This window comes from Lithobates pipiens, unplaced genomic scaffold (assembly GCF_037356315.1).
Source record: "Lithobates pipiens isolate NorthernLeopardFrog02 unplaced genomic scaffold, aLitPip1_a1.2 Scaffold_25, whole genome shotgun sequence".
Classification (NCBI taxonomy): Eukaryota; Metazoa; Chordata; class Amphibia; order Anura; family Ranidae; genus Lithobates; species Lithobates pipiens.
The window spans coordinates 60,644,433-60,671,195 of NW_027507787.1; the positions used below are offsets into that span (position 1 = coordinate 60,644,433).

At 40.9% G+C, this 26,763-nt stretch overlaps 1 protein-coding gene across 5 annotated transcripts in view; it reads left to right on the forward strand.

Annotated features, from left to right (window-relative positions):
* The window catches only part of NDST2 (N-deacetylase and N-sulfotransferase 2), a 241,202-nt gene that overhangs the window by 52,824 nt on the left and 161,615 nt on the right, over positions 1-26,763 (forward strand). For 3 of the 5 annotated variants that reach the window (XM_077454536.1, XM_077454534.1, XM_077454538.1), the window contains one exon: positions 21,038-21,139. The exons of the other annotated variants lie outside the window; for them this stretch is intronic. The gene's annotated coding sequence lies outside the window, so the exon portion shown is untranslated. The remainder of the gene's footprint in view (positions 1-21,037; positions 21,140-26,763) is intronic. 5 annotated transcript variants of the gene reach the window in all.

Here is a 26,763-nt window from a genome sequence, read left to right on the forward strand (position 1 = left end):
AGCTAGTGATATTATAAGGAGCCATGGAATTGTGAATTGACGCTTCCATGCAAAATACCACAAAAGAAAATGATGTGCATGCTATGAAGTCATCTTCTCTCTACATCAATGCTTTTAGTGAATTGAAATTGTTTTTTCTTGCTTTAATAAAAATAATAGTAGGCTTTTGCAAATTGTGCTAACATGGCAGATAATTTTGTAAGTGCAAAATCCTTAATGTGTCTGAGATTTAAAAACTCAGGTAGTCAACCAGCTGCTTTTGGAACTAAAATACCCCAGCATGCCCTACCAGCCCCATCACTGACCTTATACATGACAGAAGGACTCTGCTGCTTGCCTGTTATATTGTAAACCTATGCTTTGCATTGTTGTCATACCATGACTATTCTTTAGGTCTAAAAATGGTTGTTATAGGTGAAAGGTTGTTATGAACTTTACTGCTGTGCAAGAGTTGTTGCTTTCTCTTGCATGTCTTCTCACATGTTAGTGTTTTTTTTTTTATTTATTTTTTGTTTTTTCCCTTGCTGTTGGGTAATTACATTGCATTACAGCTATCTTGGCAGCACAGCTTATGGTCATAACTTCTATTCCATGACTCTTAATTGGTTGGCCAAAATCTGTATGATGTACTATCCTACGGTCCTACATGTTGACTGCATTCCAATCCTAGCTCATTTTTTCTTTGTCAGCTGGCGAGTGAGGTTTTCAGAGGCAGTGTTACTCCTTTGTGCTGTCAATGCACTGCTCAGAAGATTTGCTGTTCCCTGCATAGTCGGTCTGCAGTGTATTTCTTATGGCGACTTCATTTCACAGCACGAAATGGGTGACTCAGACAGTTTTGTCGCAAAGCTGGGCAATGTAAAGTGAGCACATGATGGAGTAGATGCTTACACAGGTTGCCTTACTATGTGGCAAAATGAACGCTAGCTATGGGCAGATGAACATATCTTTTCTGCAAGCTTCTAGTTGTCCTTGTCCTTCCACTCAAGTCTCCTCATATGTTGATGAAACCACCCAGGTTGAATAGGGAGCTTTAGAACGTTGGAGAGAGCACAGCCAGGTCCAGCGTTTCCAGGTTTCAGGATCCTGCATCTCTGAATCTAGTGTGCTTTTCTCTGGAAGTAACCTCTGTGGCAGATTTAATTATATATTTATTATGCCCAGGCTGGTATCATGCCTACATTAAAAAGCTCAACATTTGTGTCACCTACTTGAACCTGTAGAAGATGCTGCTAAAGGTTTCTTCCGGTGAAGGACAGTGGGCACAGATGTCTCGGTCTGTTTTGGACCCGTGAAGGCATATTTCAGCTGTGTGGGATTCCTCTGATAACCGAAGTGCCCTTTGTACAGCTAATTGGTGGGTCCATCAAGCATTCATCTCTTCTCTTGTGTTACTAGTAATGCAAATGGGGATACACAAAAGAAATCAACAAGAAGAAAAATAAGTGCGGATTTTAATTGCGTGCATGATCAGTAATTGGATCCATCTAGAACCTCAATAGCAGAATGAAGGAACAATAGACAAAAAAAAAAGATAAACTGCAAGCTTAAAATGCATAATGAATCATTCAGTTTCCTCAAATGGTATTTATTCCTAGATGCTGGGTAAGGATTTCCATAAAGGTCACTAGGTTTTTTTTTTTTTCCTTTTTAACTTGATTTATTTGTGGCATGCATTATATCACGTTAAGGTCTGTATCTTTTCGTTCTGGAGTTTTACAGAATTTTGCAGTACATAGCCATATAGAGTTTTTACTAAATGTTCGGACCACCAGCCTAATGCATTATCTGAAGATAAATCCTTTCAAGTGCTTGTAAAGTCTCATGTGTGTTTTTTTTTTTTTTTTTTCTTCTTTAAATAAGTTTATCCTTCCTCTATGCAGTTGTTTTTTCACAAAGCAGCCTGGATCCTCCTCTTCTTGGGTCCCTCTTTGCTGCTCCTGCCCCCTCCCTATCGAGTGCCCCCACAGCCAGCAGCTTCCTATGGGGGGCGCTGGAGTTGAATCATAGCTCCATGTGTCCATTCGGACACGGAGCCCTGACCCCGCCTCCTCTCTGCCCTGATTGACTTTGACAGCTGCGGGAGCCAATGGCACTGCTGCTGTGTCTCAGCCAATCTCAAGGAGCGTCCTGGACAACTAGAACACTCGTGGACATCGCTGGAGAGAGATGGGACTCTGATAAGTAATTAGGGGGATGCTGGGGTGCTTGACACACACTCGCTCACACTCGCACTTTTTTTTATCTTCATGCATAGAATGCGTGAAGATGAAAAACAAAAATCTCCTGACTTTACAACATTACTTTAATATACTCACAAACCATTGTATGTATAAGCTTCAGACCATCAGTACATCTCATCGCACAGAGGAACAACCTGGGTCCAGAAGACTAACCTGTTTTGTGGGACTTGCCCTCTTCCTCCAGGCTTTGAGGACAAGCTTGTACATATGTTGGTCTGCGAGTATATTGATCGATAAAGCATGTCCTGGAATAATGCAGTACGCTGATGTGTCCTGTTTTATGGTTGCAGTGTATCCAGACTACCTCAGTCTCCAGAGGACAGCAAAGTGCAGCATACCCAAGTAAGCCAAGATTGTAGTAAAAGAAGTAGGAGTCTGCGTTATCTTGAGTACCACCCGTAAGCGCACAAGGTTTTTGTTTACTTGGCTGCGTAGTAGAACACCTGCAGTACAGCTGTTTGATAATTCTAGATGGCAATGCTTTCTATTTCCTAAAGGCTGGAATGTGTACTACAGGTAGGACATACACGCACTCCATTTAGTTCACACCAAAGCTCAGGGCTTGAGATGGCAGTTCAGAGAATGCAACAGCTGCCTCTACCTGTCAGAGCAAGCAAACTGACAAGCACTAGAGGAATAAAAGCATGGGCATATGTGAGCTTATAGGCAGTAGCATTCCAATTTCATACTAAATATCTGTGGGACACTTGTCTGTAGGTGCATGTGGATATAAAAGATAACTTGCTCATTGTAAAGGTCATCTTGGTGTCGATCAGCACCAGAGTATAAATTATGTATCGGTGGAAGATCAGACCATGTGTATTGTGCATGAGCAGATCTTCTACTGTCTTTTAGTTCATGAGTGTTGCAGAACCTGATTTTTGGTGGCTGATCAAATATCTATGTGTGACCTTGAGCCTTTTGTAGTGTAACTGTGCAGGACTTTGGAAACGCAAATGTTTCACCTTGATGAGGTTCAATTTATATGTCATGCATGTTCCAAGTTAAGAAGTCAATCCCAAAGGTACGATCAGTATGGATTATGTGTGTGTGCGCTCTACTCCCATTACTGTTAATGCATATGGCCAAAGTGGAGATGGATGACATTGATTTATTGCTTCCTATTAAAATAGTCAAACACATTTGTCAAGGTTGATGGCTAATGGTACGCACAGACAATTGAAGAACGCCAGGCTTTGGTTTGAGGAGGAGGCCACAGACTTGTTCCTGGCTATACAGATTTGCCTATTGAAAATGTTTTAACATTCATGCTGCAAACCGATATTGTGGGAAGTCTAAAGTCTAGACAGCTTTCCAATTGTAGTGTCCCACGGAGGAGATGCCCAATAGATTACACACAATTTTGAATGGAAAATATATCATTGGTTAGGTTCATGTAAAACTTTTTACATTTTGTTTTTAGCTCCTTCAATTTATTTTTTTATATTTTATTTATTTATTGCCTTTCGGCATCTGGACCAGACATTACTTTTGAATAGAAAAGTCTTGTAGGCAACACTGCTATGACTTTAGTTGTTGGCTTCATGGTTTACTGGCTTGAGTTGTAAATTGCCTATATGTTTGTTTCTTTCTTTCAGGTTGACATTTATTTCTATCATTTTAAAATAAAAAAATATATTGGTTATTGGGATTCAGTCTGATTTTTATTCATAAGGCTTGGCCTGCAATATTTTAAAAGGAGCTTGAAGTAAGCCCTACTTAATGTATTTTCACTTTTGTTGTCAAATTTGGTGGGCACTGATGAGATGGCAGTGAGGGTCATTGTTGGGCTGCTCTGGCGGGCACTGATGGGCTGCACCCCTCCTCTCCACACTAAACAATGACCTCCTCCCTGCCTCTCCACCCTAGATTTTGAGATGAAGAGGGGGAAGAAAAAAAGGAAAATTGGCCTAAAATATCGGCTGCAAAAATCGCTAACTTGTATCGCCTGCCCCGATTTTCTAAATATCAGCCAGAGGAAAAACTCATATCGGTAGACCTCTACCTAGGACACACTTAACCCCTTGATTGCCCCATAGTGTTAACCCCTTTCCTGCCAGTGTCATTTATACAGTGATCAGTGGCTATTTTTAGCTCTGATCACTGTAATAATGTCACTGGTACCAAAAAAGTGTCAAGTGTGCGATCTGTCGCAGTCCTGCTAAAAATCGCTGATCACTGCCCTTACTAGTAAAAAAATAAATAAAAATCAACAATAAAACCAATCAACATACGGTTATTGTGATTTTTACCAAAAGTATGTAGAAGAATACATATTGGCCTAAACTAATGAAGACATTTTTTGTATTTTTTTGGGGGGGTATTTATTATAGCAAAAAGTAAAAAATATCGTGCGGTTTTTTTTTTCAAAATATTTTTTATTTTTTTGTTTCTTTTTTTGTTTATAGTGCAAAAAATAAAAACCGTAGAGGTGATCAAATACCACCAAAAGAAATCTCTATTTGTGTGGAAAAATAATTTTGTTTGGGTACAGCGTCGCACGGCTGCGCAGTTGTCAGTTACAAGCGTCGCAGTGCCGTATTGCAAAAAAAATGGTCTGGTCATTAAGGTGGTAAAACCTTCCGGTCCTTAAGGGGTTAATGGGCATTTCATCCCTTGTAATAAGAGGTACTAGCAGTCTGCTTTTATATAATTGATTTTTTTTAAATCTACATTGACATTTATCCCCAGCTTGTTTCTCATGGACCTACCGTGCAATAATGCCGGCACATGGTAGTTGGCTTATGTGTGCCCTACTAGGAGACCCTTAAGTCTCCTAACCCTTTGTATGAAAATCCCACCCCGTTAGTGGATTTATGGACACTTTGCTGTGCTCAGCAGTATCTAGTTTTCTGTGTGTATATATCTTGGCTGTCCTTGCTATGTATTGTCTCATTTTCTTTCCTGCTCTTATTTGTTTTGGAGAATGAGGGTAGTACCGATCGCTTAGGCCTCATGCACACTGGATGTTCTAATAATGTTATAACAATGGCAGTAACTTTGTAGTGAGTTTTTCAAAGTTGAAACAGTTGATAGCCTATGTGTGCATGGACACATAGGATAACATTCTGGGGAGTTTATTGCCTGTAGGAGAAAACGTCTGAAGATTCTCTCCCCCGCCCTAAGATCTGCTTGTATTTAGGTGTCGGTGGCATTACCCTGACAACTTGTGTGCCATTTACATTACAGTGCTGGCGAGTGTCTGAACTGTGAGTATAAATAGATGTTCCTTGTGGATGATGTATGGACAGAGCCAGACGCATCGCTTAACCAAATCCCAACTGTGCATCCGAATAATGTTCACTTTTATGTTTTGTTTTACGTCACAAATTTTTTTCGCACTTCTCACTTTGGATAAGTTCGTTTTGTGTTACTGAAGACTTACTGCAGTGGAACGTCAGGTAAAAAAATAAAAATAAAACTAGTTTACAGTTCAAGCTGATCTAAGCCCAAAAGCAAGAATGTAACGCATTTCAGTTCATTAATGCTTAAGGCCCCTTTCGCACTGATGGATCCCTCGGGTTCGCCTGTTAGTTTTTCAGACTGATCTGATTGGACCAGTCATTGCTCTCTATGGAGCGGCGGATGTCAGCGGATATGTGTCCACTGACACCTGCCAACATCCGATCCTGTCCACTAAAAATAGACTAATGGGGATCCGTTCTCCATCTATCTGGCAGATCGGGTGACGGTCAGATTGAAACTGACACGGTCCATTTCCATCCAGGAGGAGATGGAGGACACTGGGGTGTGTCTGCTCTTCATCAATGGATTGTACATGGACTGTGTGCTCAGCAGGGATCAGAGGAGAGCTTCCCTGCTGAGCGGGTGGCCTTCGCCAGTAGGAAAGGGACCTAAATGTGGTGGCTGCATTCGTTTTCTTTTTTAAGCTCGTACAGCCAGCCTGCATCTATAAACATAGTGATGAGTTCAAACTGACCAGGCTAGCCTAGACCGGCTTCCGTGCTGAACGTGTACTACCAGGCATTGCAGATCTCTCAGGGTCAACCAGGTAATATTGAAGGATTACAACCACAAATCTACTATAAATATATGGAAAAAATTTATATGCATTTTTTATTTTTAAGCTTGCAAACGCTTAAAAGTAGAATTTAAGTTAGGACATCAAGTCATGCTAGATCACTTCAGGCTGGCTCCTTTTGCAGGTATTAATATGTAAAACCTTTAAAAATAAATGCCTATACTATTTAAAATCCAGCAATACCCTATCTTGCTCTGCCCGTGCTCGGTTGCTGTCTAATTTTAGGCATTGTGCTGAAATTTAGAGCCACTAGAGGCCAATCTGCTTACAGCCTGAAGATTTACTGCTGCTCAGGGGTTCTGGGCTTCAGCAAAATGGCCTCCAGCAGGAAGAAATGGGAGCAATGCTGGAGGCAATGCAGCACACACTCAAATTGAAAAATAACAGGCTTCCTGGCTGGATCATTAGGTGAAAATAACACACAAAAAAACGAAATAAATGCATCACGTATCCACCTCGTGTCAAAGTAGAACAAAGCGCAAAAGGTTTTTCATTTTGGGTAAAACCTTGTTTCCCCTTGCTTTGCCCTCTACAGAGCAATATGTGTCTGGCATTTGACATGCGATGAGATCCACCTCCTCACTGTGTGTGTTTTAACCCATTAAAGCGATTGTAATATATTTTTTAAATGACAAACATGTTATGAGTAATGGTTTTGCACAGAGCAGGCCCCCGATCCTCCTCTTCTAAACTCCCCTCCAGTGCTGACTCCTCCACCCTATGAAGTGCCCCCATAGCAGGCTTCTAGCTATGGGTGCACTTGTGTGGGCTCATTCATGCGCCGGGCTCTGTGTCCATTGACTTGCACAGCGTGGCTGGACCTAGCCCTTTGCTCCCTCCTCACAAGATTTGATTGACAGTCCAGTGAGTAGGGAGAAAGGAGAGAGCTGCTGTTTTTGTGCACATAGCTGAAATTAGATTGGGCTCATGGAAAATATTTAAGGGGTCTGGGGGGCTCAAGGTTTTTGCAAGGAAAAACCTGTATACTGAAACCCTTAAACTTACCTGATTACCCTCTCGATCCAGTGGTGTGCACAAGAGCCTCAGCTCTTCTGGGTTGCTCCCTTTTCTTTGGCTGAGATAGCAGTGGTAGCCATTGTCCATCGCAGCCAGTGATCCAATGAGGCAATAGCGGGGGTGGGGCTGAGCCATGCTGTGTGTGAATGGACACATGGAGCAGAGGCTCAGGAATGAGCCTGCTCAAGTGCCCCCATAGCAAGCTGCTTGCTATGGGAGTACTAGGCAGAGGGGAGGGGCCTGAGAAGAGGAGCATTGGGGCTGCTCTGTGCAAAACCACTGCACAGAGCAGGTAAGTGTGATGTGTTTATTTTGAAAAGAAACCAAAAAAAACCTTTTTAGTATCGTAAGGTACAAATCAGTCTGCTTTTACAACCATTTTAAGCTCTGCGCAATCGCATGCATCATTCAGTCGAACAGCAGGGATGATTTTTGCTGTTCAGCTAGGCAAGCGTCATTTCTATACACTCCTTTCCACTGCTTTTGTAGCTTGAGAGACGTTGTGGGCGACAAAAGCACTGCTACCCAACCACAAGTGTAAATGAGACTGGGGGGGTTAAAACATTGCCACTTTTTTTTTTTTTTTTGTCTGTCATATTGGGAGGAGATTTCCCCGCACTTCCTGGCCCCATAGCCAAAATGCAAAAGAAGAGAAAATCTCTCCAAAGTGAGGGGACTTTTAGCTGTCACCAGAACTAGTGTCCCCACTGAACGATTTCCCCTCTGTTCTGGTGACAACCCAAAATGTGGGATTGCTGCACTTTCACGCTCTGCGATAACCGTAAACGGGACAATGAATCGGAGGGCAACAAACTTGAAAGATGTGTAATTCCTCTCTAAAGCAAAACAAAAACATTGACGTTGGTCCAACTTTAAGTATTTGGTAAACACTAATTAATTAAAAATGTGCTTTTGGTTTAGAAATACTTTAACTGTGTTCAAGTTACCAAGAAGAATTAATGCTGTTTTAGCCCTTTCACTGCAAGAGGTTGTGTGTTGGCTTTGTTTTGTGTTTTTTCTTTCTTTCTTCTTCTTTTATATATATATATATCTCTAAATACAAAAATGGTAATTTTAAGCCTGAACTTTACTTAAGTGCACCCCACTTTCTCCTATGTATATACATGTACTGTATATATGTTAGTGTGTTCGCGCATATATGTGTGTATAGATATTCTACATTTTGTGTGTAATCTAATCTATAGTGTGTGTGTGACGGGGGAAACAAAAAAAATATATATATATATATATATATATTGTGTGTGTAATTTTTTTTTTTTCTTCTTTTTTTTTTTTTTTTTTTTTTTTTTTTTTTTACATTAAAGTGAATACTGCTGCTATAGCAGCCCCGGGCAGAATTATCACACAGTGTGAGGCTCAGCAGGCACAAGGGATTGTGGGAATGGGCAAACAATTGACTGCATGCATTTGTTGTTTATGGCTAACTGGATCCCTTCATTCTCTGCCAGGATAAACAGCCTGTAGACCAGCCGCATGTAAACCTCTCTCCATTGCATGGAGGGCTTACAGCTTGGAGTTTTCAGATGTTCTCATTATTTGATAAGAGTCACACGCCGTGTTTTTAGGGAAAGTCATTTATCTCCTACCATTGCTGTGTCTTGAAGCTGATTACTATGTAGAAAATCCCTCCTATGTTAAAGACTTGCTGCTGTTTACTTGTTCTATGTATTGGAAACTGTTATGTTTGTATGCTGCAGGAAAAGCCGCTGCCACCCAAAGCTGTGTACAGAATACCTACAGGGCTGTACGTCATATTGGTCTTTGGTTTACTTATGTTGATCATTGCGCTGCTAAAAGGGCATGGCGGTTTCTAAGGAAAGACCCCGCTGCAGTATTCGCTGCAATATGTTGCATCATATGTGATATACCAAGTCTGATAGGCTGCTGAGATCGGTTGCAGGATAACAATCTGGAGGCCAAGGTTGGAAATATCCCTCAGCCTTTTTTGGGATCAGGAAGGAACTTCTTTTTGCCCTGCTGGAGCAATGTGGACTGACTATGCTTTTTAAAAGTTTTTTTGCCTTCCTCTGGATCAACAGTGGCTATAGAATTCTGTATATGGAGGTTTTCTATTGGTTAGACTTTTTGGTTTTTTATTGGTTGAACTAAATTAATTTTGCGATGCCATTACTACTTAATCGAAGGGCGAATTCGGCATGATTATTGTCTGATAAACCGTGGCAATGCACGATGCTGTCGCCTAAAAGAGGCTTTTTTTTTTTTTTTTGTGTGAGCATCAAGCTTCGCGCGTGACGATTTTATCACGGCATATCGCACTGTGATTGGGGCGCCATTAGAAAGTAATGGCATCACAAAGCATCCCAACTTGGAATCACAGGCAAAATTGCAGTGATTCTGCCCTTGATACAAATCGCCTAGGTGTGAATGGAGCCTAAAAAAAGTGCCTATACTGTTTAACATACAGTTTCGCCTTGCTCTGCACATGCTCAGTTGCTCTCTATCTTTAGACACTGTGCTGAATTTCTAGAGGCTGATCTGTTGACAAACTAAAGATTTACTGCTGTTCACGGGCTCTGGGCTTCAACAAAATGGCAGCCTCCAGCAAGAAGAAACGAACCATGCTGGGGGGCAATTTTACAGCACACACTAAGTTTGGTAACAACTTAATGTGAAATGGATGTTCTTTGCTAAGGATGTTTGTATTAAGTTAGGGGTACATTTCCACTTTAAGTATGCCTAGGTGAACAAGGCCTAACGATAAAAATGTTATGTGACATTTTCAGCCACTACAGTAGCAGAAATTTATATATATATATATATATATATATATATATATATATATATATATATATATATATATATATATATATATATATATATATATATATATATATATTTTTTTTTTTTATTTTATTTTATAATATTCCCCTCCTTGCTCTGCTAAATTGTATTTTTCTGTAGTAGCGATTTATTGCCATAATGATTAGAGGCATTGATTATCTCTAAATGACAGAAATATATTAAAGCGGGATTCCACCCTAAAGTGGAACCTCCGCTGATCGGATCCCCCCCCCCCTCCGGTGTCACAATTGACACCTTTCAGGGGGGAGGGGGGTGGAGATACCTGTCAAAGACAGGTATTTACACCCACTTCCGGGCATAGACTCCCGTGGGAGTCTACGCCATTTCCTGCCCTGCCACGCTGTCTGCTGGGACACACACGGGTCCCAGCGACAGCGCGGAGATTTCCTATTGCGCGGCTCGCGCATGCGCAGTAGGGAACCGGGAAGTGAAGCCGATTCGCTTCACTTCCTGATTCCCTCACCTAGAATGGTGACGGCAGCAGCCGAGAGACGATCGATCGATCGGCCTCGGCTGCCGGCATCGCTGGAACCCGGGACAGGTGAGTGTCCATTTATTAAAAGTCAGCAGCTGTAGTATTTATAATTTCCAGACACTAGTACAGCTGTACATTTTTCCTTTTTTAATTGGGATCTATACCTTTTTTTTTTTTTTTTTCTTTTCTTTCTTCCTCTGTTGCATGTTGTGGATAGAAAGCAAGTAACCCATGTGTTTGATCAGCTCCTTTTTTTTTTTTTTTTTTTTTTTTTTTTTTTTTTGCAGTGTGTGTGTGTGTGTGTGTGTGTGTGTGTGTGTGTGTGTGTAAATGAAGCGGATGAAACTCAAAGCTATTGTAATGATGTTGTCATTGCTGTGTGGCCAGATGCATTCTTTCCATTTTTGTCAATCCTCTTTGGGTGTAAATTTTATGGGGCTTATATAACCAAATTTCAAACTGTTATTTAGGTAATATTGCTACAATGCTGAGTATATTAATGAACGTTGATTATGCCTGTCTCTGTATAGTTATGTCATTTGTGGGTCACCAAGGACATTCTGTTGTGGATAGAGTAGGAAAAGAATAGAACTCCTTTTTTTTTTTTTATTGTCTCATGGACAGAAAGTGAAGGGAATTATCCCCCAAAAGGGACACAAATAGATAAAAATAAACTGAAACGTGTTTAAAAGCCTTCTGTCTTTATCCAAAGCTGAAAACATTTATGCCTTTTACATTACACTTACATTTTCCATGGAAAAAAATGTTTTTTTTTTTCTTATTTGATTGGTGGTCATATGTGCTTTTATCATATATTTCTTGGGGATCACATGTTCATGTTTTTGCACTACTGACACAATGATGTAGAGAAATTGCTGGTAAAGTAACGAGAAGAGGCTCTTTGAATAAGCTGAGTAGACATTTGCACAGCAATAATCCCTTAGCTTTTAGTGAATCAGTATAGTCAGAGATGCCCTTCATTCATTGTAGTAGCAGTAATCGGACGTGGCTTCCTGATAGGATGCACAAAGGCAGCCATATAGAGATGTATAGCCAAAAACGCTACAGCACTGACTCTGTGCCCATCCTATAGTGATAAAATGTCATGCCAGGTTAAAAAATAGGTATTACAGATGCTTCTTCCTGGAGGTATAAGAATAAAAATGTAAATTAGTAGAAAATGGCTTACACTGTGGTGCTGGCAAGGCTGCATTTATTTTTGGGCTGGAAATCCACAATCTGTAAAATAGGGAAGAGAAGAAAGCAGCATAGTGTAGCACAATTTATTAAGTAAAATACCATATAAAACCAATGGAATGCATTGCTGTGTGAGCCAATCAGGACACGTTTCGGAAGCTTGACCACACCTGCTTCATCAGTCTCGAGCCCCTTAGGTGTGGTTAAGTTTCTGAAATGCATCCTGATTGGCTCACACAGTGGTTGGAGTAATAGCTCATCTCACTTCTCCAGCTGGATACATCGTCTTTGGGTAGACATCCGATTTCTGAATATACCATCACGGCCACACAGGGCAGCCTGACACCAGTCTCCCTGCACAGACTCCAGGCTCATCTTGTTCCCCGCCACAGCCAGCTTTCTTCTCCACCAAGGATTACCACACAGCTCCTAGCTTATTACAATCCACTGCGGACTGTCATCCTCTCTCTTCCCCTCACCCGCTTGTGAGTTCTATTTGTTTTATATGGTATTTTACTTAATCCTGCTATGCTATGCCAGTTTGGCTCTTTCTCCCATTCCCGTCATAAAGCCATCCATAGACTGTTCCAATATTGTTCAGTTCAGCGCGGACACGCCAAGATTTCAACCATCTATGGGCAGGCTGTTTGTACACAAGTGGATCAATCAATTTTGGTACAACCAGTATCTTGGGATGTTCATGTGATTGTCCTGGAGGCATTTTTCAGGTGTTTTACTGCTAAAAATGGCGCCTGTAAAGTGCCTGAAAATGGCCTCACCGGCAACCCCAGTGTGAAAGCCGGAGTGCTTTCACGCTGGGGTGCTGCGCTGGTAGGACGTCCCAAAAAAAATCCTGCAAGCAGCATCTTTAAGGCGCTTTAGGAGCAGTGTATACACCGCTCCTAAAGCGCCGTTGCTCATTGAAATCAATGGGCAGTGGCGCTTTTAACCTTTATTCGGCCGCTGGCAGGGGTTCAAAGCGCCCCGCTAGCGATTGAAAAGTGCCACAAAAACCAAGGTAAAACGCAGCTAAAACTAGCGGCGATTTACCGCCAAAGGGCTTTTACTGTGCTTATGGTGTTTTTCATAGGTCATGCTATTTAATAAACGCATGAAAAACGTAACACATGCGTTCTTGCTGCGTTTTCAATGCATTTCAACAGGGAGGTGCATTTTTGGTGCAATCTTTTTAACTGACAAAGTGCTCTAAGCAAGATTTTTTAAAACCAACGGAAACACAATGATGACCTACATAGAATTTAAAGGTATGCATTTTCTTCTTGAGCTTTCTAAAGGTGCTGATAATGGCCGGCAAATTCATATTCCTTTAAAGTCATGATATTAATTAAGAAGTCGAATCTTATGTGTGTGTGTGTGTGTGTGTGTGTGTGTAATTTTTTTTTTATTTTTTTTTTTTTAAACTGCCATTTTCTATTTTTGCCAAAGTTCCTCCTGCATGTTTGGTTTATGCATCAATAGTTCCATTCGGTGCACTTCTACCAATTTTATACAACTTTTGTGTCAGATTTGATAATATACCTATGGTTATTCGATCGCAATCAGGCACGCGGCAGCCAAAGGTTCTTCCCATAAATAGCCTAGCATACATGTTTATGCCTATAGACCAGTGATGGCAAACCTTGGCACCCCAGATGTTTTGGAACTACATTTCCCATGATGCTCATGCAGTGTTGTGCATCATTGGAAATGTAGTTCAAAAACATCTGGGATGTCGAGGTTCACCATCACTGCTATAGACCATTGAAGTCCGTCAGGACAATCTGATCTGACTGAATTCCAATAAAGGATTTCCAAGGACCATCTGGAGATGACCACAGACTTTCCTGTTCAGACTAACCACCACATCAGACCACATCAAGCATCTTATATCTTTTGAGCCTCTTTAATTTATCCCCCTGATGATGTCAGAGCATACTGACAAAACCGGTAGGGTATACGGAGCGTCGCACGTCGCTTACGCCCTTGCTACTTAGCTGTTATGCCAGCGGCGTCTGTTTGTGTGAAGATTGTCTGCACAAACTTTGATGTAACTTTATGCGGTTTTACTTTGTTTTTAATCTTTTTGACATGCTTCACTATGGGAATACTTTATATATTTTTCCCAATGTAAGGCATTGATAATTTTTATGACCAAATCCCGCACTGAGGGTTCCACAAGTCCATCCAGAGTCCAGTCGCAGCATTTCCAGCTAGACAGTATTCGGATTAAGGCACGACTCCATCTGGCATTTTCCATACAAGTGCATCTGACCCCTGTAATGGGAGTCATTACATTTTGGTGAGTAGACTGTGTGACCGGTGATGGTGGTGGAAGATTAATCCCTCTGATCATTGGATACTGAGAAGACTGTATCCAGAAGTTATTCAGATTTTGCTTATTAATTTTGAACATTCATTCATTCATTTTATTTGTGATTTTTTGTACACCTATCACGAATCGCTCGTGGTGGTGTCTTCACGATTGGACTTTTGTTGAGAATGCATTCAATATCAGTATTTTATTAGTTTGTGTGTCGAAGTTGACCATTTTTTGCACTTTCACTTTGCAGTAGAGCGCGGTTCTAATTAACTTTATTATTATTCCTATTTAATTTTTATACAAAGTGCTGCTCTCATATAATTTTCACATATTAATTTATTGATTTATTTTTCCACCTGTGCGGGTTGGTGGCATTTCCACCCCTTTCTCTCTCTCTTTAATTCAGTGTTTGCCCTTCTCACAAGTCTTGTGTGCGTTTTTCTTCCTTTTTTGTCTTTTGTGAGCCACGCTTTCACCTTTTCCTAAAGCAGACAGTACCGTCTGGCACCTCTGCATTAGGCACTGGGTTAAATCTGCCCTGATAATACCATGCAAAGGAGACTGGCAGTAAATAGAAGCTTTTAACCTTTCCTGGAGAGCTTTATTTATTTATTTCTGGAAAGCCTGAAGTGAGCAAGTTCATACATGAGCTAAACGCCTGGCAGACCTGACAGGAGAAAGAATGTCTTCATTAATTAGATGTGCCTGGTCCTCCTTCCTTTTGTGCCTGGCTTTTTTTTTTTTTTTTTTTTTTTTTTTTTTTTTTAAAGCACCGTTTGCAGACAAGTTGAATCTGTGTACAGATGCTGAAAAAAGCCAGCTAAAAGGGCACAGAGAGCCGTGTAATCCTGATGAGGCCAGGCTATGTAAACAGTGGCTCAGCCTGCTGGCTGATGTACTTTTTAATGGTCAGAGTCCAGCTGAAGGTATACAGCAGATGAATTAGCAATGCTTCTGGAAGTAAACCTCTGAAATATGCAGACATAAGGGCATAGCTCGGCATGCAGGAATGGTGAATTAAAGCAGATTTTGTCAAAATCAAAAATATATTTTTTTCCTCTGTTTTTTTTAAAGCCTACTCCTTTTTAAATCTGTAAATTATCTTGTAGTTTATCTGATTTAAAAAAAAAAAAATGATTCCCAATGAACACAAGCAAGACCTCCGGAAGTCCTTTGTTGCCATATTTAAGGCAGCTCTTCTGTTGGGCTGACCTTTCTTGAGATGATTGCAGGGGGTTCTTGCTCGAGTTTTCTGCTACAAACAGGCGGGTATGCATCATGTTGTTCCCATGGATAGGTCGTTTTACTGTATAGTTTTAGATGCATTTTCCCCTGTTGGATCAGGCCAAAGCAGACGTAATTGCTAGATGGTGTTTTAAATAACATGATGAAGATTGCGATCCTCCTTCATATCATGCTATGTTAATTTGTGCATTTTATGACGGCCTCAGAATCGTAAAGAATCTCGCATAATACACCACTGCTGTATTAACTCTTTTCTACATCTTGATCCCCCGTGGGGTTTTTTTTATACGTTATTTTATGTTTTTATTTGTTTGTCCTAAGCCTGTTTGAAACCACTAAGCCCAGGTTCACACTGCCCACGACTTCTACGGGACTATGAAGTCAGGTCCCGATGTGACTGCGGCACAACTTGCATGCGACTTCTTTAAAAGTTATGCATGTTGGGGAATGTTATTTCTGTATTTAGAGCCCCTGAGACTCCTGTGCATATGTAGCTGCATGCACACCCACAATCCTGTTGATCACTGTTATATTGGGGTTTAGCAAAAAAAAAGTAAAAAATTATATAAATGGATATTTTGAAATGGAATATATATGTATATATATGTATATATGTGTGTGTATGTATATGTATGTGTGTGTGTGTGTGTGTGTGTGTGTGTGTGTGTATATATATATATATATATATATATATATATATATATATACACATATACATATACACTTATACATATACATTTTGTATAATTTTTTTCTTAATCCTCCTCCCTCCTCTTCTTCCTCAGTCCTTCTTTTTCTTTTTTTTTTCTTTTTTTTTTTCCTTTTTCTTCTTCTTCGCACTAGCACGGTGGTGTAAACTTTAACATTGGCCTAAAATTCTTGGTCTTTGGTTGTGCGCTGGAACTGTGTTGGGCAAAGCAGGCCATGGTGTGAATAGGCCCCTTATATAAACACGGTTTCTGTAACAAAAGATCAGCTTCAGTCTTGTCTACCTATTAGCTGCAAGTAGAGTATCCTTGAACCTAACTTGGTGCCTCAACTGTTAAGTAGTATGCTAAAGCTTGTACAAATGGCCTACGGGGAGTTGTTAACCTGCAAGCTTGCAGTAAAATGAACCTTCGGGGTCACTGACTATTTCATTATGAACAGTGAGAACTTCTAGAGAGGTTGAGCGGAATCTTTGTGGCCAGCTTGGCCAACTCGTCCTTTTCATTAGTACTTGAGCTGAGCTGCAGAATCTCCATTTATCGAGAGCGTTTGTTTTTCTAGAAAGTAGAAAAGGATCCTAACAGAATATTGCTTTGTTTTTGTTCATCTGGCCCTACAAGGCCTCTGGCAGATGAGGAGTTAACGCAGTGAAAAGAAGTGTGAGATTCTTGCTCCGCTTCCATTCCTTCACTGGCATGGCTGGGTATTTTTCATGTTAAAGATGGTGCAGAGTAATTAATAAATAGCTGGCCTGCTTTCCCCTTAGTATAGGTTGCCATGGTAATTCTAGCAACTGAATTATGGGCCTTTTGATTTTCTCCTTTTAATTGCTTAGAATCAACTCCACATGGGTGACAATCGTTGCCAGGCTTTTTTATTTTTGTTTGGTTAAATGAAAAGAGAATGAAACAAATTACAACTGTTTTAAATGTTGCTTGAATATAGCTCTTCCACCGGAGATTATAGTAGCGCAGAAAAGCAACCTAACATATATTAAACAAACCTGCACTGTTTATGTGAGGCCGTCATCTGGAACACATTAGCACCAAGATACATGGATAACAAGTAATGAGATTAAAGGTACAATCTGTCTGCTTGAGTATTGGACATTTTTGTTCTAGTTGCTTATTAAGCCAAATCCCAGGCAATAAAATTATATTAAAGATATGAATCTTACCCCTAGGATTATGAAAAGCTGGGTATGTATGCCCAGTGGGAAGCACTAGAAAGTCTGAAATACTCTGGTGCCATGACTTTATATTCGGCGTCTGGTCACTGTAGAATTAATACCAGACGGATTCAGGATGGAGTATTATAACGATTCTATAAATCTGAAATGCAGTGAAAGGACACTATGGGCTTATTATGAGAAGTGCAAACGTAACGGATTTGTCAGATGATTGAATCAGACGGGTGCAAAAATAGAAAAATCTACTTGTGAATAGCATAGTCGTGTGAGAGATCTATAGGACAGTACTGCTTATAGGGGCACACAACTCCTAGAATAAAATGTATGCCACGTACACACGACGCGCTTTCCTGTCGGAATAAACTATGAAGGTTGTTCTGATGGAGTTCCGCTGAAACTGTTGTGCGTACACGCCATCACACCGAAGTCCAATCATTAAGAACGCAGTGATGTACAACATATATGACGGGACTTGAAAAAGGAAGTGCAATAGCCTCTGTCTTGTACTTCAGAGCATGCGTCGTTTTTGGTCCGTCAGAACAAACATGTTCTATTTCTAGGTCCGTGCAATTTTGATGTGTTCAGTGCGTTTTTTGATCTGGTGTTTTATTTTTATTTTAACAGTGTTCCAGTACAGTCCAGTGCATGAAAAATGCAGCATGTACAATTTTTTTTTTCTGAACTGCAAGCACTGGTGTGAACTATGCTATTAACCACCTCCAATACAGTGCACTTACACCCCCTTCCTGCCCAGACCAATTTTCAGCTTTTAGCACTCTCACACTTTGACAATCACTCGGTCATGCAACACTGTACCCATATGAAATTTGCGTCCTTTTTTTTCACACAAATAGAGCTTTCTTTTGGTGGTATTTAATCACTAGTGGGTTTATTTTTTGTGCTATAAAGAAAAAGACCGTACATTTTGTGAAAAAATGCCTTTTTTTGCTAATTTAGTAATTTTTCTTCATAAATTTTGACCAAAATTCATACTGCTACATATCTTTGGTAAAAATAACCCAAATTAGTGTATATTTTGTCTTTGTGAAAGTTATAGCGTCTACAAACTATGGTGCCAATCACTGAATTTCATTTCATTTCGTAAGACACTAACAAGTCAGGAAAATACAAATACCCCCCCAAATGACCCCTTTTTAGAAAGTAGACATACCAAGGTATTAAAGAGGAAATAAACCCTGATGGGTTTACTTCCTCTTTGATTCCCTGCAAAGGTAAAGCATAATGGACTACTATGCGATCCAACAAAGTCACCGCTGTCCCCTGTAGTCCGGAGCCTCCATCTTCTTGGTGGGTCTCGCTGCTCCGGCGCTGTCATTCGTCGGAGCCACGATGACGTCACTCCTGCGCATGCGCACTGGAGCCACCACTCGTGGCATATTGCCGTTAACTGCAGCGCGCTCAGTGCGCCTACATGCCGCTATGTAGGTTTAGGAGGCTAATCTAGGCTTACCAGTAGGTCAAAGTGGTTTGTAAAGGTTTAAAACCACTTTAAGTAGCATGGTGAGTTTTTTTTCTACATAATTGTCATCATATTATCAGGTTATTTCTCACACACAGCATATGCATACAACAAATTACACCCTAAAATACATTCTGCTACTCTTCCCGAGTATGGCGGTACCACATGTGTGAAACTTTTTTACACAGCCCGGCCATATACAGAGGCCCAACATTGAAGAAGTACCTTCAGGCCTTCTAGGAGCATAAATTACACATCTCAATTCATTCCTACTTATCACACTTTTGAAGGTCCTTGAGCTCCAGGACAGTAGAATTGCCCACAATTACCATTTTGGAAAGCAACCCCCCCCAACGTATATTCTATAAGGCATGGGCTTCAGATAGGTACTCGGGTACTCTGATGGACAGGTGATTGGTATTCGGGTGCTCTGATGGGCTGGTGACAGGTGCTCTGGTACTCGGATGGACTGTGACAGGTGCTCTTTATTGGGAGTGGGGGTGTACACTGTAAGTGGTAGCGAGATGTTACCGCAATCTTTCTCACACACGATCGGTGTGTGAGCAGGAGAAACCAGTAACATCTCGTTACTGCTCTGTGTTTGCATTTAGGGATCGGCTGTGAAAGGATCACAGCCGATCATGTGGTAAACAGCCGCCGGCCAATGGCTGTTTATCAGCTTCTGTGACTAGTAGTGTTCCCAGGAACACGCTGCCACCGATGTGCATGCGTGATCCCGAGCATGCGCTGTGCAAAGTGGCTTAATCACGGCCAATCACGTGGTAAACAGCCATGCCCAATGGCTGTTCACCCCCCTCGATGGCGAGCAGTGTCACTGTGACACGCCACCACCGAAGGTACAGGGATGCGCGCATTCCCTGTTTAAATGGACGTCGGTCCAGTGATGCCTGCCCAGAACGAGAGTCTCGCCGCTTGGCTGTCATATGAGCGGTTGAACATATAACCTACTTTCCACGTGGTTTTTTCAGCAGAAAAAAAAAACACACTGCATGTGATGTGAACTGGCCCTAAGAGCATGTGCGGCATTGTATTTCACTTTACTAAGGATCTTTGTTTTGTCCTATGTTCTGTCCCATTACCTGTATGGATAGGTAATGGCGTTTTATATGTCCATGGGCACAATTGTTAGTGTACAGCAGATTCATATACTGTGTATATTCATGTATGGCTAATCTTTTGTAAAATCGATGTATGTGAGTTCAGTTGTCTTTTAAAGTAACTTGTGTAACCAGGTCTTTGTTACTAAAGTTTTGCAGGGCTTTTGTGGACTGTAATGTGAAAATTTAATTAACCAGTTCCCTTTTCTGTCACAAGATGGCAATGATGAGCACACTGCCCTCCCTGAACTGCTATGTAGCACAAAGAATGCTGGGTACTGGCATTTTGACTGTATTTTTCAATAGTCTATACTGACCGGCTGGAGCTACAAGCTCCAAACAAAGCATATAGGGGGAGGAGTTGAGAGAAGGACAAAAAAACAAAAGCCGGAGAAACTGTGAGGTCTTTTTGGCCACAAGCAGGACAGCTTGAGTGTGTGGTGTGAGAGGTCCAGTCGCGCTTCATGCCGCTCTGTCAGGGATGGGCTGTACCCTGCTTTGCTGTTTTGGGTGTTTGCCCGCTCCTGTCAGATATTCACTAGAGAGGAAGTGCTGCCGCATCTCTCCAGTGGTCATTGACTAGCCCGTTGATGATCCACTACGCTGTTTGAGAGATGCAGTGCATACGATGCATGGTGACGGCTCGGTGGCTCGGACATCGCCACAGAAAATTCAAGGGAGGCCTACACCATATCCAGGGTGATCCACCACCCATCCTCTGGGCTATGCAGCACAAATCCTACGCTGCACTGGTTACTGTACAGTGACAGTTATTTGCGATACGGCACTGCGTCATTTTAACTGACAATTGCGCAGCCGTGCAATGCTGTACCCAAACAAAATTGATGTCCTTTTCTTCCCACAAATGTAGCTTTCTTTTGGTGGTCCCCTCTGTGGTTTTTATTTTTTGTGCTATAAACAAAGAAACAATTTAGTGTTTTTTTGTTTTTTTGTTTTTGCTATAATATCATAAAAGAAAATGTAAAAAAAAATTTCACCAGTTTAGGCTAATATGTATTCTACATATTTTTAGTAAAAAAAAATAAAAAATCGTAATAAGCGTATATTGATTGGTTTGTACAAAAGTTATAACGGCTACAAAATGGGGGGTGGATAGGTTTATGGCATTTTTATTATATATATATATTTTTTTTACTAGTAATGGCGGTGATGAGGAGAGCCAACATGCGGCAGTATAATGATGGCAGCTGGTCAACAAGATGTTAAACAAGGTTTAGTCGCTCTCATCCACTTCAGCCAGGTAAGCAGCCCAATGGCCCTTTCAATCTGCCTGACTCCTCTGGTCCTCCATGCTGGCTATACAACCGCTCGGCCAAATCCACTACACAATAACTCGGTGAATAATTGACTGCTTCCACCATTATTACTCTGAATGGGGTAATTGACTCTTGCTAAGTGCGCCAACGTAGCCCCAACATAGCCAACAGGCAAATATACATTTTAAGGACTATACATAAATTGTTATCCAGTTTAGTGACTGCATATTGCTTCCATTTTCAAATGAGGGCCTGGGCTTTACCTACCCATCACAGGTACACCCAGGCAATTTTAGCCACATTTTTCTTGCTGCATTTACAACTGTTGAACACTTGTGGGTTAAGGATACAGCATATGCAGTTTGAGTCCAGGGTTGGTTCTTTTCTATTTGAGTACATTGCTAGTGTAATGTACTGCATTTTGTGCATATGTTAATAAATATACCCTGTTATCCTCCATATGATCTTAAATCTGATCTCAGGGTGACCTTCAATTTCTGCAAAACTGCCAGACCCATGTTAAAGGGGTACAACTGAGGTTTCAGAGGGTTTAAGGCCTTTTGCAAAGTCGAGGGCAAGAACAGAGGACTCCTATGAGGAGGGGTAGCGCTACATATGTTTAAAGTAATGATCTCCAATGAGACCTACTCATCCAATATTAATATGGCAACAAATGTCTGCTATTCCTAGAAACTGGTTAGGGTGCACTCCCACTCCAGAATTAGTACACACTGGCAACGAACTTCTGATGGTGTGCTCTCATCAATGAACTATTTAGCGTCAATAAGCCACTCTTCCCAAAAGCCTATGTGAAGCACAGATAGGGAGAAGCCTCCTAGTACAATACAGTCAAAACGTATTAATTAAAGACTTGCACTTACATTCATGCAGCATTTGTAAAATAAGCCGCACACAGTGTCATCCGGCATGTGATGTCTCACACAGACTCCGGCTGACTCATTCGCCACAAATGGCGTCCTCTGGGATTGGAGAATTTGTGGGGAAACGTGTTTGTTGGGGTCTGTGTGTGACGTCCTCATGTACTGGTGAGTTGGTTGACACCAGGGACGGCTTGTTTTACAAGTTCTGCCTTTTTAAAAAGGGGCTTCTGAAAGTGTCGGCTCCTGAGAGAGCCAGTTGCCAGCTGAAAAAAAAAAAAAAAATACTGGGGTTCTGGCTGATATCTTTATTCTGGTATATTTACGTGGTTTGAGTCAGTTCCCCATCAGGCACCACCCACCCTTGGTACAAAACTTCTTGGCCATTTGTCAGTGTGACAAGTGCAGTAGCCAGGGAGGAGGGCAACCTTGCTCTCTTGTTCCAAAGCCAGAGAAGAGAGTTGGTTTTTCATATCTGCTTCCTTTTTTCACTGCTTGACCGAAAGAGAGGCGACAAGATGTATTTGTATTTTCAGGGGTTTATTTCATAAAGGTGTAGCTTATATTGCAGTAAGACTTGGTTTAGATTTGCGGTTAGGGGTGGCAAAATGTGGTTGAGTTCACATTTTTTTCTGCCTGTCAACCGTGCGCCAGGGGCAGCGGACATAGATGTTTACATGCCATGTCACAATGCTCTTCGTCCTGAAATGTAATAATCCGTGGGTGGCAAGCCCGCCGAACGCTACACAATCAAGTAAACCCCATAAATAGTGTTAAAGGGACTGTAAGGACGCATTGCAATGCTTCAGTAGCCTCTGGAGCGCACTCCAGACCCGGATCGGGCTTCAGAGGCAAGGGAGATTTAGACGCATGTCCAAATCTACCCGAACAGAAATGCTACAGCGATATAACAGAAAATGCAACTGATGCCTAGATGATCCTTGTCATTATTACACACACAGCCTAGTAGCTCCAGTATTAACTTTTAATACCCTGAATGTGTATGACATTAATTTTGGCATATTTGAATGTGACATTTTCACATCTTAATTTTATCAGACAGAGCTCTTACAGTCTGTTCAAAAAGTGTTTCGGTGTTTTAATATGACTATTAAGCCTTGATGGTTATTACCATTACAGTTGCAGTAAAATGTTTAAAACCTCAAGGGGTGGCTGTCAGTGCAAGTGTAAAATCACTACAAATGATATTGCCTTTCTGCTTTTTTTTTTTTTTTTTTTTTTCTCCCTACCGTTCAATTTTTAGATTTTTTTTTTTTTTTTTTTGCTGTATTTAAATATGAATATAATTTTTTTTTTAGATATTTTGCAAAACAGAGTTGTATGTTGTTGGAGTCCCTTCTTTTAACATCTGTACAGATGCAATATGCAGCACACTGGGAGTGCATGGTGTTCAATGGGTTAAGGACCCACAGGCTTTCACTGCAAGAAGGAGCAGTAAGCTCAAACATTGTGTTAAACCACAAAGCAGACAGCAGAGCTGCAAATGTAATGAGACGATATGGCTGTCTTTGTATCTGGATTAACAAACCTATACACAGAAACAAAGCTTTCAAAACCCAAACAGTTCATTATGTAATTAGGCTGATCACATTTCCCATATAAATCTTAGTGTCTGTTTCCTCTATTATTGATATTTATATGTAGCCCTGTCGGTTTATGCCACACACCTCAGTCCCTGCCTTCATGTAGCTTCTAGTCTAAGGTCCCTAGCTCCCATAAATACATACTAAGACCATTTTAGACAGGAGCCAGTTAACCTACCAGCATGTCTTTGGAGAGTGAGAGGAAACCAAAATACCCAGAGGAAACCCACACAAGCACAAGGAGATCATCCAAAATCCATGCAAAGCTACTTCCTTTTTGGCGTTGAAATGAAGTGACCGAGCGTTGGCCTCAGAAGTGATGTGCAGTGCTTACAAGCTGGTCAGTTATCTTCAATAGTCTTGAAGCTTTGCCAGTTGCTTGGAAAAGCTCCAAAGGTACAAAAAAAAGGGGACTCTGCTCTCACTGTGTACTGTAAGGAGCCTGTCCTTTTCCCAGGATCCATTGTAGTAGGTAGCTTCTGTTACACTTGGCTTCAGAGACCATTCATTTTCTCTTTTTTAACACCATATACTATCTGCTTTTCAGAGATACAGCATACCTAAATATATGCAATGATGATGCCAAAATGGTGGACCAGTTAAGGGAAAAGAATTGGCATTGAGCATTTGAATGCAGGAATAAATGTGCTACCTGCTTTTCAGAGATACAGCGTGCCATCTCCAAATACAATTAATAAGTGCAAAATTGACCATAGAATTGTTCACCTATATTTCCATCAATATATAGATATATATTTTTTTTTTTGGATAGATATCTCACAAAAGTGAGTACACCCCTCACATTTCTGTAAATATTATATTAGATCTTTTCATGTGACAACACTGTAGAAATGACACTTTGCTACAATGTAAAGTAGTGAGTGTACAGCTTGTATAACAGTGTAAATTTGCTGCCCCCTCAAAATAATTCAACACACAGCCATTAATGTCTAAACTGCTGGCAACAAAAGTAAGTACACCCCTAAGTAAAAATCTCCAAATTGGGCCCAAAGTGTCTATTTTGTGTGGCCACCATTATTTTCCAGCACTGCCTTAAAGCTCTTGGGCATGGAGTTCACCAGAGCATCACAGGTTGCCACTGTGTCCTCTTCCACTCCTCCATGACATCACGGAGCTGGTGGATGTTAGAGACCTTGCACTCCTGCACCTTCTGTTTCGAGGATGCCCCACGGATGCTCAATAGGGTTTAGGTCTGGAGACATGCTTGGCCAGTCAATCCCCTTTACTCTCTCTCAGCTTTTTTTTTTTTTTTAGCAAGGCAGTAGTCATCTTGGAATACTGCCCTGCGGCCCAGTTTCCGAAGGGAAGGGGGTCATGCTCTGAACCATGAATGTCAACATGTACTGTGACATACTGAAGCAGTCAATTAATTGTAGCTCACCAGTGCCAGCAGCCCTCATGCAGCCCCAGACCATGACACTCCCACCACCATGTTTGACTGTAGGCAAGACACACTTGTCTTTGTATGCCTCCCCTGGTTGCTGTCACACACGCTTGACACCATCTGAACCAAATAAGTTTATCTTAGTCTAATCAGACCACAGGACATGGTTCCAGTAATCCATGTCCTTAGTCTGCTTGTCTTCAGAAAACTGCAGGCATTCTTATGCATCATCTTTAGAAGAGGTTTCCTTTTGGGACAACAGCCATGCAGACCAATTTGATGCAGTGTGTGGCATATGGTCTGTGCACTGACAGGCTGACCACCCAGCCCTTCAACCTCTGCAGCAATGCTAGCAGCACTCATACGCCTATTTCCCAAAGACAACCTTTGGATGTGATGCTGCGCACGTGCACTTAACTACTTCGGTTGACCATGGTAAGGCCTGTTCTGAGTGGAACCTGTCCTGTTGAACCACTGCATGGTATTGGCCACTATGCTGCTGTTCAGTTCAGTCTTGGCAATCTTCTTATAGCCTAGGCCATCTTTAGCAACAATTCTTGTTTTTTCAGATCCTCAGTTCTTGCCATGAGGTGCCATGTTGAACTTCCAGTGACCAGTAATAGAGAGTGAGAGCGATAACACCAAATTTTAACACACCTGCTGCCCATTCACACCTGAGACCTTGTAACACTAACGAGTCACATGACACAGGGGAGGGAAAATGGCTACTTTACATAGTAGCAAAGTGTAATTTCTTCACTGTTGTCACATGAAAAGATATATTTACAAACATGTGAGGGGTGTACTCAAGTGTGTGTGTGTGTGTGTGTAAATGTGTATATAGTGTGTGTGTATATCTATCATATATATATATATATATATATAATGTATATATGTGTGTGTGTGTATATATATATATATATATATATATATATATATATATATATATATATATATATATATATATATATATATATATATATATATATATATATATATATATATATATATATATATATATATATATATGTGATATATGTGTGTGTATATGTATATAATTTCCAACAGTATTGGAATGCCTTTAATGGCATCCCACTCTTAGTCCGTAGGGTTTAATATTGAGTTGGCCCACCCTTTGCAGCTTTAACCGATTCAACTCTTCTGGGAAAGCTGTAAACAAGGTTTAGGAGCATCTATGGGAATTCCAGAAGAGAATATGTCGGTGAGAAGGCCTGGCTCACAGTTTCTGCTTTAATTCGTCCCAAAGGTGTTCTCTCGGGTTGAGGTCAGGACTCTGTGCAACCCAGTCAAGTTCCTCCACCCCAATCTCGCTCATCCATGCCTTTATGAACCTTGCTTTGTGCACTGGTCCAAATCGTTTGAAGGGGGGATTATGGAGTGTGTGTGTTTTTTTTTTTTTTATTTTTTTTTTTATTTCAGTGGTTGGGCTTGTCCTGGAAAAATGGTATGGTTCGCCTGGATACTTAGTAGTTGCTAACACAGCATTAAAAAAAAAAAAAAAAAGTTATGGCACATTTTTGATATTTTTCTCCGCAAGATCCATATTAAAAGATCAGAGAAAAAAATATATAAAAAGAACAGATGGATAGCACAGGATGTAGTATGTGGTGAAAGAAATATGCAAAGCCATTTAACTACTAGATGCCAGTCTAAAGATTTTTTTTTTTTTTCTCTCACTGGCCTGATTAGGCAAACAGGAA